Source organism: Myodes glareolus, chromosome 5 (genome assembly GCF_982192425.1).
Source record: "Myodes glareolus chromosome 5, mMyoGla1.1, whole genome shotgun sequence".
Taxonomy (NCBI): Eukaryota; Metazoa; Chordata; class Mammalia; order Rodentia; family Cricetidae; genus Myodes; species Myodes glareolus.
The window spans coordinates 97,963,846-97,980,981 of record NC_142030.1 but is presented as its reverse complement, the minus strand read 5'-3'; the positions used below and the strand labels follow the sequence as shown (position 1 = coordinate 97,980,981).

The window sequence follows — 17,136 nt, the reverse complement described above, 5'->3', positions numbered from 1 at the left end:
CGCTTTCATCTAAATTTGAATCCTAGGCCAAGGAGAGTCCAGAGCCCCAGGAAGCTGTGTCCTGCAGGAACTAATACTTCCTGGGTTACTAGCACACAGGATGGAGTTTCCTCTCACATACACACTTGGTTTGTGCTCTTCTCCTTCCTTCCTCAAGCTGCAGTTGGGGAACTGAGCTCAGGAGCTGTTTCTGCTGCGTTTATTCTATGCATTAAAACTGCACCAGCTACCCGTTTAATTTCCAGTGTTCGCCTTCTCTTTGGTTAAGCAGGATTGGCGGGCATTACTGGGCCCTTTCTGAGGAATCCTTACTATTTAAAATTCCTGCTGCAGGGATTAAAGAGATAAAGCCCAAGGAAGCCCTTTGTAGGCTGTAAAGTCCTAACCAAATGGATGATGCCGCTATGATATCCACCATCAGAGCTATACCCCCAGCTTTACTGGTGACTTCAAAACCATTTGGAACCCCTCCCTGCTTCCTGCCCACCCAAAGGGTTCACACTGGTGCCAAGTTTTGGGACTCCCTTCCAGGAAGTTTTGTTTGATACAAATAAATGAATGATTCAAAAATATCACAAGGGTTTCCAAAGCAACATGCACACAAGGAAAAATAAAATAAAAGCTAAGTCTGATGGTTTAGATAATGAAAAGATTCTGCCAAAAATAGTAGAGAGCTGGAAAGAGGTGAAGAATGAAACACTCTTCTAAAGATAGCTTCAGCAGGAACGGAACCCCTCTGCACACACTTCAGCAAGAGGAGGACAACGGGTCAGGATTTACCCCAGTCCAGAAACCTGTTCTCTGCTGCCACACAGAGGGGCGCTGTGGTTTGGGTTTAGAATGAAAGTCACAAACTGTAGCATCAAAAGGTTGTTTTCTTTCTTTTTTTTCCCCTACGGATACTTCCTAGGACTAGGTTCACCTCAGTGTCTTAAGAGGAAGGAGTTACAACGTAAGAGAGGGTGTGGACAAAAGAAGAGGTGGTAAGAAGACTAAGGCACTTCCTCCAAAGGCTGAGGACCTAAAATGTCCTCAGAATCCTCATAAAAAGCCAAGCATCCTGTGACCCTGGTGGCACTGAAAGGATAGGCTGAGACAGGCCAGCCGAGCACTTACGACAAGGCTCTCCTCTGACCTCTATGCCACCTGGGCATCCATGTGTTCTCCTGCACACACAGGCACAAAAAGGAAGTAAAGAAGAGGTTACAGGTACGAAACTTACTTCTACAAAATTATCTTGTAAACGCTTACAAGAATAGTTCCTCCAGATAACTGTTGTAAGGGAGAACTGTTTTGGAAATAGATTTAGGAGGCGGAGAACGAACATTAAAGGCACTAGCAACAAGCCATGCATAAGGGCCTTGTTTACTTGAGCCAAATTGGCAAGAGTCACAAGGATAAATGAAATTCCAGGTGGTCACCTGTGTTTAATGAGGATTTCCCAACATTCCCTTTCCTTTAAGGATTGAGGTGGGCGTGGGCATGGGCGTGGGCTAGAGGAAGGTCTGCCTCCCAGGCAGTATGCAACTCAGCTTCCCTCCAAAATAATATTGTATTCTGCTCATCAATCAGAATTAGGAGGTTTATGAGGCACAGGCAATTGTTGGTAGCAACAGGGCACACACTCTGATTCAGCCGGGGCGGAGCCTGCACTGAAGTGGGGAGCACCTGAAAGGATGAGAAAAAGGCCCTGAGTCTGACATACCAGGACAGGGACCTGATGCATAAGAACAGAGTAAGAGGACAGGAAATCCCGCCGTCCCTCACCGGCTGCTGGGGCAAGGCTTTTGATGGTGGTCCTGGTTGCTGACCTTAAAGTTCTCTTGTGCTCCAGGACACTGACTTTCCAGGAGAGGAAACCATCAATGCAGCATCTTAGGAGGAAGAAGGGGCAGAGCCAGAAAGATAATTGACTGCAGGGAAACAGTGATGCCCAATGTCCAAAATCAACAGCCTCTCCCGCCCCAAATATTCTCCTTATCTGATCACTATAGTGGAGACCAGGCAACAGACAGATGTATGATGAGATCCTGGATGCCTGGGATGCCTACTTAAGACCCACGTCCTCCTCTCCACTTACCATTAAGAAAAGTCCACCAAGCACGCGAGCCTGCGTGCGGGGAACTGAGCACGTGTGCGTGTTTCCATGAGCGCTTCCAGCACAAAGCAAGGTCCCACAGGTGGAAAGGGAAGTGCGAGATGCGGGACTTGGGGAGCATAGGGATGGATGGTGAATGCTAAATCCCTGTACATCCTGCCTTGATTGTCCTGGAGCTGACTTTGTAGGTGGAAAGATTCTCCAACCTAGTGCCACCTCCCAGAAATCCTACCCCACCCCCTCTGAGATTCTACAAGGGATTCAGGGAGGGTGACAGTGTCATCAGCGACAGGGGGCAGAGGTGGACCAAGAAGGAACTGAATGTTTAAAAGCAACCAGATCAGCAGGCACTAGAAGACACCCGGGGAATGGAGAATAAGAAACAGCTCTGGGGACACGCCTGGGAGGGTGCAGGGAGCTGGCGTCCTCTTACCTGGCCTGCGGGGAACCATTTTGCAGGGGGCTCAGGTCGCGGTGGGGGCTGCCCGCCTTGGGGGACAGACCCTGCAGTGCCGTCACTTGGGGGGAAGCAAGGCGCTGGCCAGGAACCCCACAGTTGACAAACTTGCCATGTCAAGCCTGTCGGCGCGCGCGTGCTCCGCAGCACAGGCACCTAGGCTTTTGTTGTGGCGCACGCCTCCCGTCCCCAGCTCGCGCCTGCCTCCCGGTGTCCCAGCACAATCTGGGCCACAGGACCTTTCTCTCCTGCTCCGCCTGGGGACTGCAGTGCCACTTCCCTGGGAATCTCGCGCTAAAGAGATGCCCCCACCCCACCCCCCACCCCGCGACCCAAGCCCGTGGTAAGGCAGGCAGGCAAGCAGCAGCAGCAGCAGCAGGCACAACGCACTCCTATGGGTCCGCTCTGGCCCTTGGGTTCCCACCCCCACCCTCTCCCTCCCCGCCCCGCCCCCCACTCAGAAGCTGCTCAGAATCCACCCTGTCAAATCCAGCCCATCTGGTGCTGTCACAATCAGTTTCAACCCAATGGTTCCACCAATCTCTGCCTGGAGTTAGAGTTGGGGACCCTCCTTGGGAGGGAGAAAAAGGGGATGCAGTGGAGAGGGGAGACAGAATGCTCAGAGAGGGGGCTTGAAGCTTTGACTGTCTGCCCCAAAGCTAGGAACTGAAAGGAGAAGTGGGTATCTAGATGTAGAAACCTTGCATTCACTTCCCAGTTTCCAGTAAAAAGAAGAAGGGGGCGGGGATCCATCCCATCAGCCCCTAGCACCCTCTGCGCCCCCACTCCTAGTCCTGTCTGGGTGGAGGTCCTTAATCTTATCATGGAGCTGACCCACAGGCTGGCACAGCTACCCAAAGGACTGTTAACTGGCAGGTAAGAGCTGGACCCAACAATCACTAGTCGGGCGTCAGAAGTCATTCCCAAGTCCATTTGGAAGCAGAGCAGACGTCAGAGGAAGGGCTGGGTATAGGTGGTGCATATGCCCACTGGTTGCATTTTGCTGGCATTTCTGGAGCGAAAGGGAAATCCACTTGGGGCAAGAAAATATTGGACTCAGCTGGGACTCATTTTGTCTTAAGAGAATTCTCATAAATTTCCATTTTCTCATGAAAATGATACTTTCCAGGAAATGTTGTTTTATTAGCAAATAACGACTTCTAAGATGAGAATTTCACAAACCTAATAGTTTCTCCTTTTGAAGAAATGAGGTATTCTTTCCAATAATATCCTCTGTATTATACTTTAGTATAAGCACATAAATTTGTGCTGGCTGATAGACACGTGGGTTACCCCAAGTGTTATTTTTTTCCTTTTAAGTCTAATAAAAAATAATAGTATTCCCAGAGACACATAAAAAGTTATGAAGCATAAAAGAATATAAGCAGAGGGATTATACCTCATTTTGTATATTTATTCCAAGTTCTGGGAAACATTCAATTACCTGGAATGACAAAGTTTGTTGGTGAAATCACTTGATGGGTAAAGAAATCACCAGTGGAAAAGTTGAAAAGAAAGAAAAATTAAGCCATTCATAGAAGTACAATGGCTAGGAAAAAAATAGATATACTTAACTGTGAAAATTGAATAGAGTTTTAAATTAATGTCCAAGTCATTCTCTTGCTTGATACTGGACTGGGAAAATATGGGCACACTACATTAAGCACCCACCCACTTAAATGGGCACAGGCTGTGTCTTCTGCTCTTCTTATTATAGCCCAGTGGTGCTTACCACGGTGCTATGCAACTCGGCGAATATTGATGGCAAACATTCCAGAGCAAAGTGGATTTCCAGTGTGACCCTCTGAAACAGTGGCCACTGTAAGGAAGTGATGGGCAAAGACTGGTTTCCTATTAAGAATAGTTTCCTAATATTCTCTGGTTTGAATCTTTGTGCATGTGTTTGTGCATGGATGATATACATGTGTGTATATGTGTGAGAGTACAGGAGCATATGCCATGAAGTGTGTATGGAGGGGAGAGGGCAGACTCAGGCATCATAGCGATTCTTGCCTTCCATCTTGTTTGCAACAGGGTCTCTGTTATTCATTACTGTGTGCACCAGGTCAGCTCCCCATGAGCTTTCAGGGACTCTCCTGTCTCTGCCTCCCATCTTGCTGGGATCACAGACTGCACTTGGATTATACCTGTGTGTGAGAGCACACACATGCACACACACTCTGATCTTGTGTAGCTTATATTCTGGAGAAGAGGGTGTTCACAAGGAAATAATAGAGGCACTTAGGTTCTGCTAGAAGGGAGGAGAACTACGGAGAAAGAATACGTGGGTGAGCAACATGCTTCAGAGTGGGCAGCAGAGGCTGTACTAATGCTGAGCTGTGGGTAAGCGGGAGTTTTCACCCATGCTGACAGATAACTGGGAACAGCTCAGAAACATCACTACTCTGTCCGCAATGAAAGTACTGGACCAAATTGACACACACAAAAGCCATTAAGAGAAACAGTGGAGGGGTACACTGTCCAGATCCCACCATTTTCATTGCCTCATTGTCTTTTGTAAACTGCAAGGGAGATGATTACACTAGACAAGGAAGGAATTGTACCTGCTGCATAAGCTGGATATGAGACGAACATAGAAAAAAAATCTAATTTTGGGTGGAGGGGAGAACCATGTTCAAGTGTCAGTAAGACGTGTCAGTGGGTGAAGGCACTTACTACCAAAACTGAGGACCGAAGTTTGATCGCTGAGACCTGACTCCTGAAAGCTGGCCTCTGACCTTGCAGATGGGCCTTGCCAAACATCCATGCACATACAGAAGCGGAAGGAGATGAAGGGAGAGGGGCAGGGAGGGAGAGAAGGGCCAGGCAAACATTACATTTAATATATCTAAGCAGAACTATTGTACTAACTTCTTATGGAGAAGCAAACAAGTCAAAAAAAAGGAAAAGAGCAGACACAACACAGAGGCATGGTCAGGACTCAGAACATCCCAGCCTTGTCAACTCAGTGTTTTGAGGTGAAATGGGCAGATGTATCTAAGGAGATGGAAGGATCTGTTGTAACCAAGGGTAACTGAAGTGGGTGGGTCTTCCTGAAAAACAGACAGCTGTGAAGTATATTTTGAGAACAATTAACAATTCTAAATAAGACTAGAGATGTATGACATGAGTTTTTATTTTACTAAGGGGATAAAAATATTATGGTTATAAATTAAATGGTCCTTATCTTCCGAGGCCATGAGTAATTGTGTCTACTACTCACTGTGGAAAATATATGCAAAACAAAAATGTTAACTTAAAGACTGTTTTCTCTTGAAATTTTTGATAGGATTCAAATCTACCTACACATCAGGCACGGCATGGTATCCAACCAACAGATACATCAATGGAATCATGCAATCCACAACAACATATTCATGAATAAACATTTGTTTGTGTTAACAAATGTTAAACATTTGTTGATTTTAAGCTGTAGGGAGAACAGCATCCTATTAATCTTGTCTTTCAATTTTTCTGTACATTTGAGAATTTTCTCAAAAAAGCTAAGAAAAATACACTAATAAAAAGGAATCAATAACTACTCATAAGGAAGTTAAAAACATTTAAACAACCTGTCTTCAAATACCAATTTTAGATGGAAATACAATAGATACCGATGAAAATTAATAATTTCAAAGTATACTCTATAAGTCAAACAAAGCTGAAAATTAATGCTTAAATCTCATGGTAAATTTCTAAAGAGAATACTTGAACACGGAAAAAAGAAAAAAATCAGTCTAATAAAGAAGAACATGAGGCACTGATTCAGGATCGATCAAACACATCGAGTTAAATAAATTTCACTAAGTGAAATCAATATGCAAGGAATACAAGACCACAAAATTAAAGCTAGAATGAAGTTTTAAAATATTAAAACTATTTTAGAATGGGCAACTTTATGACATAAATCTAAAAATAGGTCGTGAGCATTATTATCCTAAAATGAAAATGTAATTAGACCCATCTCATGGGCACAGAACCTTGAAGAATGAAACAGACTGAGTTGCTGATTTAAAACCCCTGCCCCTGGGTAGGCAGGCTCTGCCTGCCCCCAAATGACACAGTCTCAAGCTATTTGTGTAGAGTAACCACTTGGGCTGAAGAAAGAGGAATATCCTGGCCCTTTAACTATCATTAGACCCAGCACCCTAACCCACCCAACAGGTCACTTCCAAGGCTCCTTGCCAGTTCCCCAGCAACAGAAAGGAAAACATTCTACTTCCTTTAGGGTGCATTTTTATTTTATGTGCACAACTATTTGTCTGCACATGTGTATGTGTACCTCATTCATGTCTAGTACCTGAGGGAGCCAGAAGAGGGCATAGATCTCCAGGAACTGGAGTCATAGACAATTATGAGACACTATGTGGGTACTGAGAATCAAACCTGTGTCTTCAGCAAGGGCAGCCATTGATCTTAGCCACTGAAGCCATTTCCCCAGCTCCTATGCTCATTTCTTTTATTAATCAAGCACAAGTAACAATTTAACCCAATATCTAGGAACGATAATGACAGATTGACATCCATGTGAAAGTAAGAGCAGGACAGTGTAACTGCATTTCAACCACACTGGAAGAAAGTGGTATCCAATCCAGGAGCACACATTTTCTGTTCAACAATCCATTGTAGAACAGGCCATATTAATAAGTCAAGTGAAAAAGGAATTGTTCTCTGCATAGACATATGAAATGTCAAAGAAAAATTAACACTCAAATGAAAATACAAGAAGATAGGAGTTTGTATATGTTTTCTTAACGTGGTTCATATTAAAGTTCATTCACGCACACACACACATACACACACACACACACCAGTACCTCACTCACACAGGGACATACTTGACATATTTGACTCGATCACAGATAAGTCCAGGGATCTCCCAAATTTTATAAGTAGGAAATATTTTATTAGAACCAAAGTAAATGAGTTATATAAGACAAAGGAATAGGAATGTAAGAAATATAAAAACTCTTTTCAGAGGAGGTACTAGCATGCCGGGGGAAAAATGGCATAAATCAGCAGTGAAATCAACTCAGTGAAATTTAGAGTTGAAAAATTTAAACTACGAAAGTCTTTAGACATCCTCGCTAACACCAATGGATGTGGTCTTAAGGTTTGCGTTTAGCAAACATTTTCACTATCAACAGAAAACACAAAATATTTATGGAAAATTCTGAGTAGAAATGCATAAAACCAGGGGGACAAAGATCAAATCCCAGCTTGGCACAAAAGGAGATGTCTGCCGGCACCTTACAGAGTGGCTCAACATGATGGTGGTATCCCTTCCAAGTCACTATGGAAAGTCAACCCCACTACAACAGAATTAATGGCAAGACCAGTAGGAGGGCTCGAGGTGGGGGGGGGGGGAAGGGTCCTTGCTGCAAAGCCAGATCCGTACCTGCAACACGAACACTAGGAGGACCTGGAGGACCTGAAGAACCAGCCAGGCTCACTGAAAGGGTGAACGCCAGTTCAGTGAGAGACCTGACTCCCAGAGGTCACCTGGACTTGACCTCTGGCCCCACACATGCATGTGCAGGAGCATGCACTCCTTCATACACATACACTTGTACAACACAGACACACTCAAAATGATAAATAAAATTAAATTAAAAGAGTGAACATCTTCATTGACAACCTAGTGAAAAGTGATTCTTGGGACTGGAGAGAACTCAGTAAGAGCACTCAGAGGACCTAAGTTTAGTTCCCAGCACCTCCCTCAGATAGCTCACAAGCACCTATAACTCCAGCTTGAGGTGATGCAATGCCCTCTTCTTCCTTTCATGGGAACTGCACACACAGAACATTCATGCATAAACATAATTAAAAATAAGGGTCAGGCGGTGGTACATGTCTTTAATCCCTTGGGAGGCAGAGGCTGGCAGATCTCAGTGAGTTCAAGGCCAGCCTACTCTGCAAAGTGAGTTCTAGGACAGCCAAGACTGTTGCACAGAGAAACCCTGCCTCAAAAAAAAAAATCAAAAAAGAAAAAAAAAGATACCTTTTTAAAAAGCTATTCCTTTGTTTTCAATGACATATTAGAAACAAAGATGAAACCACTAACTGAATTCTACTGTATTTTGGTTGTTCAACACGTTCTACCAAGTGGTTACTCACAGAGTCACAAACCAAACCAAGAAGGACATTTTCGAAAATACCAACAAAACTCAGTAACAGGAAGCAATGTCTTAAACAACAGTTATGATGGAATCCTATCATAAATAGGATATGAAGGTCAAGCTAGATGGCTGTGTATGTGAAACAGCTTGCTGGCAAGCATGAGAACCTGAGTTCAAATCCCAGGGCGCACAGGGTGAAAGAGATTCCCACGAGTTTTCCTCTGACCTCCACACAGTGTCACGCCATATGTGTACTCATACACGCACATATAAAACAAACAAACAAACAAATGACAAAAAGTAAAAACAAATTTTCATAGGTCACTATAGACCTTCCTTTAATAGCAAGTCAGAAAATTACATTCAGACTCAAATGTTGTGACTGTGGTACTTTAACTCAAGCTGTTGGTTAAACACTAATATTCAGACAGAATAAACTTACCTTTCCTTTTAAGAAATTCTCTTTTGTTCTGGTTTTACAGCTCATCTCTAAATATTAGAAGGTAAAGGGTCAGCCACTTTGCAGTCTTTGCTGGGCAGTTTCTATTCTGTCCTAAACGTGGACAAATGAGCAAGCATTTGTAGGTACAGCTGAAGAGAGCCTTCTCCTATAGCAAGCGCCAAGGGATTGTTAACCTGAATCTCCCCTGCATGGCTGTTTAATGTGCTCTCTTGTGGTTATGACTATCTTTGTTTCATCCAGCGAGTCTTTCCTAGGAAATTTGATTTTGTGGGGAACTAAGTCTATAGCTGAGACTCTGGCCTTCTGCCTTCAGCACAGCCGGGAGCAGGATTCCACTCAACTCCCCACATGCCGCAGCTTCAGCTGGGCAGACCACTGGCTTATAATGTTATTGTTTAGAAAGAAATTAGGAATACAATGCAATTAATTAGTTATCCTCCCAGGCCTTGCTTTCCTCCTGGAATTTGGCACCAAAATGAAAACATACCCAGTTCACCATCTTTCCGTTCTTAATCCTTTGAAATTAGTTTTGTGTGAATGAGTGTTTGCCTGAACATACACATGTATGGGTACCATGCACATGCCTACTGCACAAGGAATCAGAAAAAGACATAGGATCCCCTGTATCTTGAGTTGTGGGTGATTGTGAGCTACTAAATGGGGTGCTAAGAACAAAACGTGGGTCCTCAGCAAGGTAAAATGTGCTCTTAGCCACTGAGAAGAATCTCCAGCCCTGTTATTAATTTTTAAATATAATGTCTGTTTATCAATATTATTTTAGTCATCATTTGTGTATACCTCCGTGTGTGTGTGTGTGCGTGTGTGTGTGTGTGTATAAGTGTATGTGTGTGTGATTACACAATGGAGGGGATAGATGTGCATCTATGTGGAGGTCTGGAGGTCAGGGTCTTCTTCACCTTAATCTTGAGATACGTCGATCAACCCTATGGATGCCTCTGCCTCCCAGTGCTGGGATTAAGGCAACCAATTTGGCTTGCATACATGGATTCTGGAGGGATCAACCTCAGGTCCTCATGCTTGTGCAGACAAGCACTTTATTAACATATGCCAAGTCCAACCATCATTTACTCATCAGATAGTATATGAAGAGTTACGTTAAGCTAGGTTAATAATTAAGAAGCTTATAGTCCCTAAGCAAAAAATTTTCATGGCCTCAGTTTTCAGTAACATTACTAAGACAGTTAGCTTTAATTGATAACTTGACAAGCCTCTACTCACATAATGTGGAAGAATCTCAAGGGAGTAATTGGGTTTTTAAATTGATTTTATTGAGCTATACATTTTTCTCTGCTCCCTTCTCTTCCTCTCCCCTCCCCTTCAACCCTCTCCCATGGTCCCCATGCTCAAAAGATCTTCCTTTTTCTACTTCCCATATAGATTAGATCCATGTATGTCTCTCTTAGGGTCCTTGCTGTTGTCTAAGTTCTCTGGGATTCTGAATTGTAGGCTGGTTTTCTTTGCTTTATTCTAAAAGCCACTTGTGAGTGAGTACATATGATATTTGTGATTCTGGGTCTGATTTACCTCATTCAATATGATGTTTTCTAGAACCATCCATTTGCCTGCAAATTTCAAGATGTCATTTTTTTCTCTGCTGTGTAGAACTCCTTTGTGTAAATGTACCACATTTTCCTTAGTCATTCTTCGGTCGAGAGGCATTTAGTTTGTTCCCAGGTCCTGGCCATGACAAACAATGCTGCTATGAACATAATTGAGCACATGTATTTGTGGTACGATTAAGCATCCTTTGGGTATATACCCAAAAGAGGTATTACTGGGTCTTGAGGAAGGTTGTTTCCTAATATTCTGAGAAATCACCACCCTGATATCCAACAAGGCTGTACCAGTTTGCACTCCTACCAGCAATGCAGAAGTGTTGCCTTTACCCCACAACTTCTCCAGGATAAGTTGTGGTCACTTTTTTTGATCTTGGCCAATCTTACAGGTGTAAGATGGAATCTCAGAGTTGTTTTGATTTTCATTTCTCTGGTGGCTAAGGATGTTGAGCATTTCCTTGAGTGTTTTTCAGCCATTTTAGATTCCTCTGTTAAGAGTTCTCTGTTTAGGTTTGTACTCCATTTTTTATTGGATTCTTTGTTCTTTTGATGACCAATTTCTTGAGTTCTTTGTATATTTTGGATATCAGTCCCCTGTCTGATGTGGGGTTGGTGAAGATCTTTTCCTATTCTGTAGGCTGTCATTTTGTCTTGCTGACCTTTGCTTTACAGAAGTTTTTCAGTTTCAGGAGGTCCCATTTATTAATTGTTTCTCAAAGAACCAACTTTGTCTCATTGATTTTTTTTGTATTGTTTTCTTTGGTTCTATTTGTTGATTTCAGCTCTCAATTTGATGATTTCCTGTTGTCTAATCTTCCTGGGTGAATTTGCTTCTTTTTGTTCTAGAGTTTTCAAATGTTCTGTGCTATGAACTTTCCTCTTAACACTTTTCTTCATTGTGTCCCATAAATTTGGGTATGGTATCTGGTCATTTTCATTGAATTTTATGACATCTTTAATTTCTTCTTTTACTTCTTCCTTGACCCATTGATGATTCTGTAGAGCATTGTTTAATTTCCATGTGTTTGTTTGCTTTCTGGAATTAGTGTTGCTGTTGAATTCTAATTTTAAGCCATGGTGATCTGATAAGATACATGGGGTTATTCCATTTCTTTTTGTATCTGTTGAGGTTTGTTTTGTTACCTAGTATGTGATCAGTTTTTGAGAAGGTTCCATGAGGTGCTGAGAAGAAGGTATATTCTTTTATGTTTGGATGGAATGTTCTGTAGATGTCTGTTAGGGCCATTTAAGTCACAACATCTGTTAGTTCCCTTATTTCTGTTAATTTTTTGTCTGACTGACCTGTCCAGTGGTGAGAAGGGAGTGTCAAAGTCTCCCACTATTAGAATGTGAGCTTTAATGTGTGATTTAAGCTTTAGAAGTGCTTCTTTTACATATGAGGGTGTCCTTGTATTTGGGGCATAGGTGTTCAGTATTGAAATTTCCTCTTGATGTATTTTTTTCTGTGACTAATATGAAATGTCCTTCTTTGTCTCTTTTGATTGACTTTACTTTGAATCTATTTTGTTAGACATGAGGATAACTACAACGGCTTGTTTCTTAGGTCCACTTGATTGGGAAAATTTTCCCAACCCTTTACTCTGAGGCAATGTCTGTCTATGAGGTTAAGGTGTGTTTCTTGTATGCAGCAGAAGGATGGATTTTGTTTTTGTATCCAATCTGTTAGCCAGTGCCTTTTTATAGATGAGTTGGATCCATTTATATTAAGGGATATTAATGAACAGTGATTTCTATCTCCTGTCATTTTAGTTTTGTTGTTGATGATGTTATTTTCTGTGTCCATTCTTTGGGATTTGATGCTGAGAGATCATCTATTGTCTGTGATTTTGTTGATGTAGCCATTTTCCTTGGGTTGGAGTTTTCCTTCTAATTCTTTGTGTAGGGCTGGGTTTATGATTAGAATCTGGTTCTGTCATGTATTATCTTGTTTTGTTTTTCTATGGTGATTGAAAGTTTTGCTGGGTATAGTAGTCTGGGAAGGCATCTTAATGTCTGCATACGGCTTCTGGCTTTCATTGTCTATTACAAGTCAATTCTGATAGGTATTCCTTTATATGTTATTTGACCTTTTTCCTTTGCAGCTCTTAATAATCTTTCTTTATTCTGTATGTTGAGTGTTTTGATTATTATGTGGCGAGGGGACTTTTTTTTTGATCCAGTCTATTTGGTGTTCTGTAAGCTTCTTGTTGTCTTCATAGGCATATCTTTCTTTAGGCTGAGAAAGTTTTCTTCTATGATTTTGTTAAATAAAATTTCTGTGCTTTTGAGTTGAACTTCTTCTCCTTCTTCTATCCCTATTATTCTTAGGTTTGGTCTTTTCATGTTGTCCTATATTTTCTGGATATTTTGTGTTAAGCTTTCATTATATTTAATGTTTTCTTTGACTGATGAGTTTATTTCCTCTATTGTATCTTCAGCATTTGAGATTCTGTCTTCCATCTAGTGTATTCTGCTGTTTATGCTTGCATTTATGGTTCCTGATCATTTTCTCATGATTTCTGTTGGAGTAATTGTTTTTATCAGGTTTGTTTGTATGTATGTCTGTAGGGGATTATCTTGATTGTACTTTGAAGTATAAGGGTCCAGCACACATAGTCAGCACCATTCCCCAAGCAGGTGAACCTTCTCTATGTCAGAAAGCTAGCTAAGTAGGAGCCTCTAAGAGAACCAGCAAGCAGTGGTCAAAAGTCAAGTGCCTTTCCCACTCCCCTCAGTGACAGACTGTGAACTGGAAGTATAAGTCAAATGAACCCTTCCTGGCCCTAAGTTGCTTTTGGTCTGTGTGTTTTGTCACACAACAGAAAGGAAATAAGAAGAAATACCTTCTGGACCTTACATTCAGAGCTCTTCAGATGATTTTCTGAAATTTACATGTATATAAGCATAAGGAATATATATTTAAATATACATATATTTCCCATCTCTGTAAACAGGAATAATAAGAAAACTTCCCTCACGCATATGCATGCTTTTATTTTTTACCCAAACCATCAAAATTAGAATTCAGATTAGTATTCACACCTGTCTGAATGGTGTCCATTTTAGGGTAGTGGGATATCTTGAAATTAAACTTATATTTATGGAGTTTAAAATTCATACATCTATCCATCATAGATGGAACATTCTGAATCTTTCAACAGCCTTCTGGACTTTATGAAACAGCCTTATGAAAATAACAAGCATGGACATGTTTTCACTCTCTCAAAGAATGTTACAGAGATTTTATTCCTCTCACAACTTTTATTTAACAATCTATAGGTTTAGAACTTTAAGGATTTTAACATTGACTCTGGGAAAGAATATAATCTGTTGAGGTAACTATCCAATTTCTAATAGAATTTAAGACCTGATTCACAGGACAGAACTCATGCTGGGTACTGTAAACCCACAGTGGGCTAGGTGATAGGCGTTAGAGGAGAAGATACATCTATTATTTTCCTAAACGGATATAGTATTAGACGACCTTCTAAATATTTATCATTATGTCCATTGATTAGTAGTAGCCTCTGCCCTCATGCAGTAGATGGCAGCTAATACAAAGACTCCCAAGTATTCAAAGTGCAAAAAATGAGTAATGGTGATGTGTTCAGTTTCAAATGAAATACCTGCTCCCCCCCCCCCTCTCTCTCTCTCACACACACACACACACACACACACGTACGCACACGGAATATCATGTCAGAGAAGCAGAAAGATGGTAAGAGCCAGATATGGGATAGGAATGCTATGCAACACTGTTTCCAGAAGGGACACGGCCACTGCGCATGTGAACTCCTAATAGATATGTTCATCTGCTCGAGATTTGTACAAGATCAAGCCTGTCAGATTTTCAGCATGGATACAGGAGTGAGAAAAGAGCTAGAGGTAACTGATGGCTACAGGTGGAGGTAGAGCCAGTTTTCTTCGGGGATGTGGTCCCTGATAGGCTGCCCATGATCTGGTCACTGGCCTTATACCCATGCACACAGGAGCAGCACAAATTTAACTCAGTGAGAAAAACAAAGAAGGCATGAAGTTGGGAGGAAGACACTGGGGGATCTGGGAGGAGTTGGAGAGGAAATATGAGCTGTAGATATGATAAAGTACATTGTTTACCTGCTCTACCTTGACGAAGAATAAATATGAAGGATGAAAGGACTCTAGAAACTATCTTGTATAAGTAATCCTATTGGTATAGAGAGATAATGAAGCTGTGCAGACGGCTCAGTCAGTGAAGTGCTTGCCATACAAGCAGGAAGACTAGCTAGACACTGCAGTGTGTGCTTTAACCCCAGAACTAGGGAGACAAAAGAAGAGGAGCTTGAAGTTCCCTCGATAGCCAGTCTCAGTTATTTAGTAAACTCCAGGCCAGTAAGAATCCCTGTCTCAAAAAACAAGGCAGATGACACCTGAGAAACACCTTAATAGTCCTTTGACCTCCCATGAATGTGCACAACTCACCCCCACAATGTTGAAAATAGGCTTACTCAATAAGAAGGAGGGTCAACAGAAGTCCATCCAGATGAAATGGGCGCTGCTATAGGTTTCCTGGTCTACCTTGCCATGCTGGAGTCCCTGGACCAGGCAAGCTGCTCTGTCCTGCATCCTGGCAGGGCAGCTGAAAGATGCCTCAGACACAAGGGTCAGATGCTTTGATGTTCCATTTTCTCTAATTCAAACTTGGTACTTACGGGTTATGAGCTAACACAAGAAGGCTCAGTGCTATTGTGCTTGCTTGTTTCTTATTAACTCACTCTAGACCAGAAATTAGCACTTATAGGTCAAGTGTTGCCTGTCTAAGGGGCTGGAGAGGTGTCCCCATGATTAAGAGCACTTGCTGCTCTTGCAGAGGATCAGGGTTCTGTACCCAACACTTACATAGGAGGACACAATGCCCTCTTCTGGCCTCCTCTGGCACCTACATGCATACATGTACATACACATTTAATAGATATATCATTTAATGAAGAAAAAACCATACAAACAACATCTTACCTGTCTTTGTAATAACAAATTATTGATTTAATTGGTTTGTTACATCTGCTTTTATACAGATTATCTGTGGTTCCTTTTAGGGTGTGATTACCAAGGTAGCAGTCATGACAAATGGCCACATGGGTATTGCTCATAAGAACAAAATATCTAGTATGTGCTACCCACCAGAAAAAATCTGCCAGCCACCACTCTAAAAACTATTGCCCTCATATAAGCTATTATAAATATCACCAAATGCCTATTTTTAAAATACTACTGCAAGTGAAGCCTCCCTAACCCAGAAATCTTGAACGCTCTGCAGTCAGAATCTTTCTGAATGTCAATTTGTGCTGGGATACCAAAGTGTGAAGTTCTGACTTTGACTTCATTGTGTCAATCAAAACACAGGTGCTGTAAAGGTATAGTATAAGGGCTGGAGGAATGGCTGGTTGGTGGAGCACTTTCCGTGTAAGCAGAAGGGCCCGAGTCACAGCCCCAGAACCTATGGGAAAGGCCATGTGAGGGGACACAGGTGTGAGATTCCAGTACAGGAAGAGAGCAGAGGACCCCTGAAACCTGGTGCCAACTGGCTAGTGAGAGACGGTCCCAAAAAACAGCTGGAAAGTACCTAAGAGATGACACACAAAGTCATCCTGTGACCTCAACATGTACAAGTACACACTCAGGAACACACGTCTACACACACAAAAGTCCTAACAGTATGTCCAAGTTATGCCTATAGCATGTTTTTGGAACAGACATGAACTTTGTGTCTACACTCAGATCCTGTCCCCAACGTATCTTGTTTTATATATACAAATGTTCCAAAATCTGAAAGGTACACAGCCAAAACACTTGTGACGCCAGGCATTTCAGGCAAGGGACTCAGTCTTCAAGGGTCATAGTTTCGGTTCACTCTCTGACATAATTCAGTATTCAGGGCCTGCTATGGGCCCAACAGGCCCTGGGTTTCTGACCCGCTGTCCCGAAGCATACACAACTATTGCTATCACAGTTCTATTAAACTCCATGTTTAATAGAAGGAATGGGCATAATTTTAACTGATTAACTTCTAAAATTAAACCTAAATTAGTTCTTGAATGGCTAGCTATAACTACACCAAGATTATTTCCAGATAATTAAAATACTGTGTTCACTGCCCTAATATAAGCTATTATAAATATCAGCAAATGAATACCTCAAAAACACTATTGCAAAGATTCATTGCACGCTGTGAATCCACAACTTGAAACCTTCAGAGGCAGGACTGATAGCCACTGTCTCTTTCTTAACACTATAGATATTTATATAGTCTTACACTGTCTGCTGGGCATGCAAGAGTATATTTTCTCAAAATATAAATGTGAATTTTCTGAATCCATTTTATGAATTATGAATCTAACCACAAGCAAATGTCTAGAACCTCACAAAAGCTTAAAGTCCCAAAT

The 17,136-nt window shown here is 41.8% G+C and overlaps 1 protein-coding gene across 5 annotated transcripts in view; it reads right to left on the bottom strand.

Annotated features, from left to right (window-relative positions):
• The window catches only part of Nckap5 (NCK associated protein 5), a 912,731-nt gene that overhangs the window by 588,199 nt on the left and 307,396 nt on the right, over window positions 1-17,136 (bottom strand). Inside the window, exon 1 of one of the 5 annotated variants that reach the window (XM_087906587.1) lies at window positions 2,532-2,684. The exons of the other annotated variants lie outside the window; for them this stretch is intronic. The gene's annotated coding sequence lies outside the window, so the exon portion shown is untranslated. Of the gene's footprint in view, window positions 1-2,531; window positions 2,685-17,136 lie in introns of those variants that run through there. 5 annotated transcript variants of the gene reach the window in all.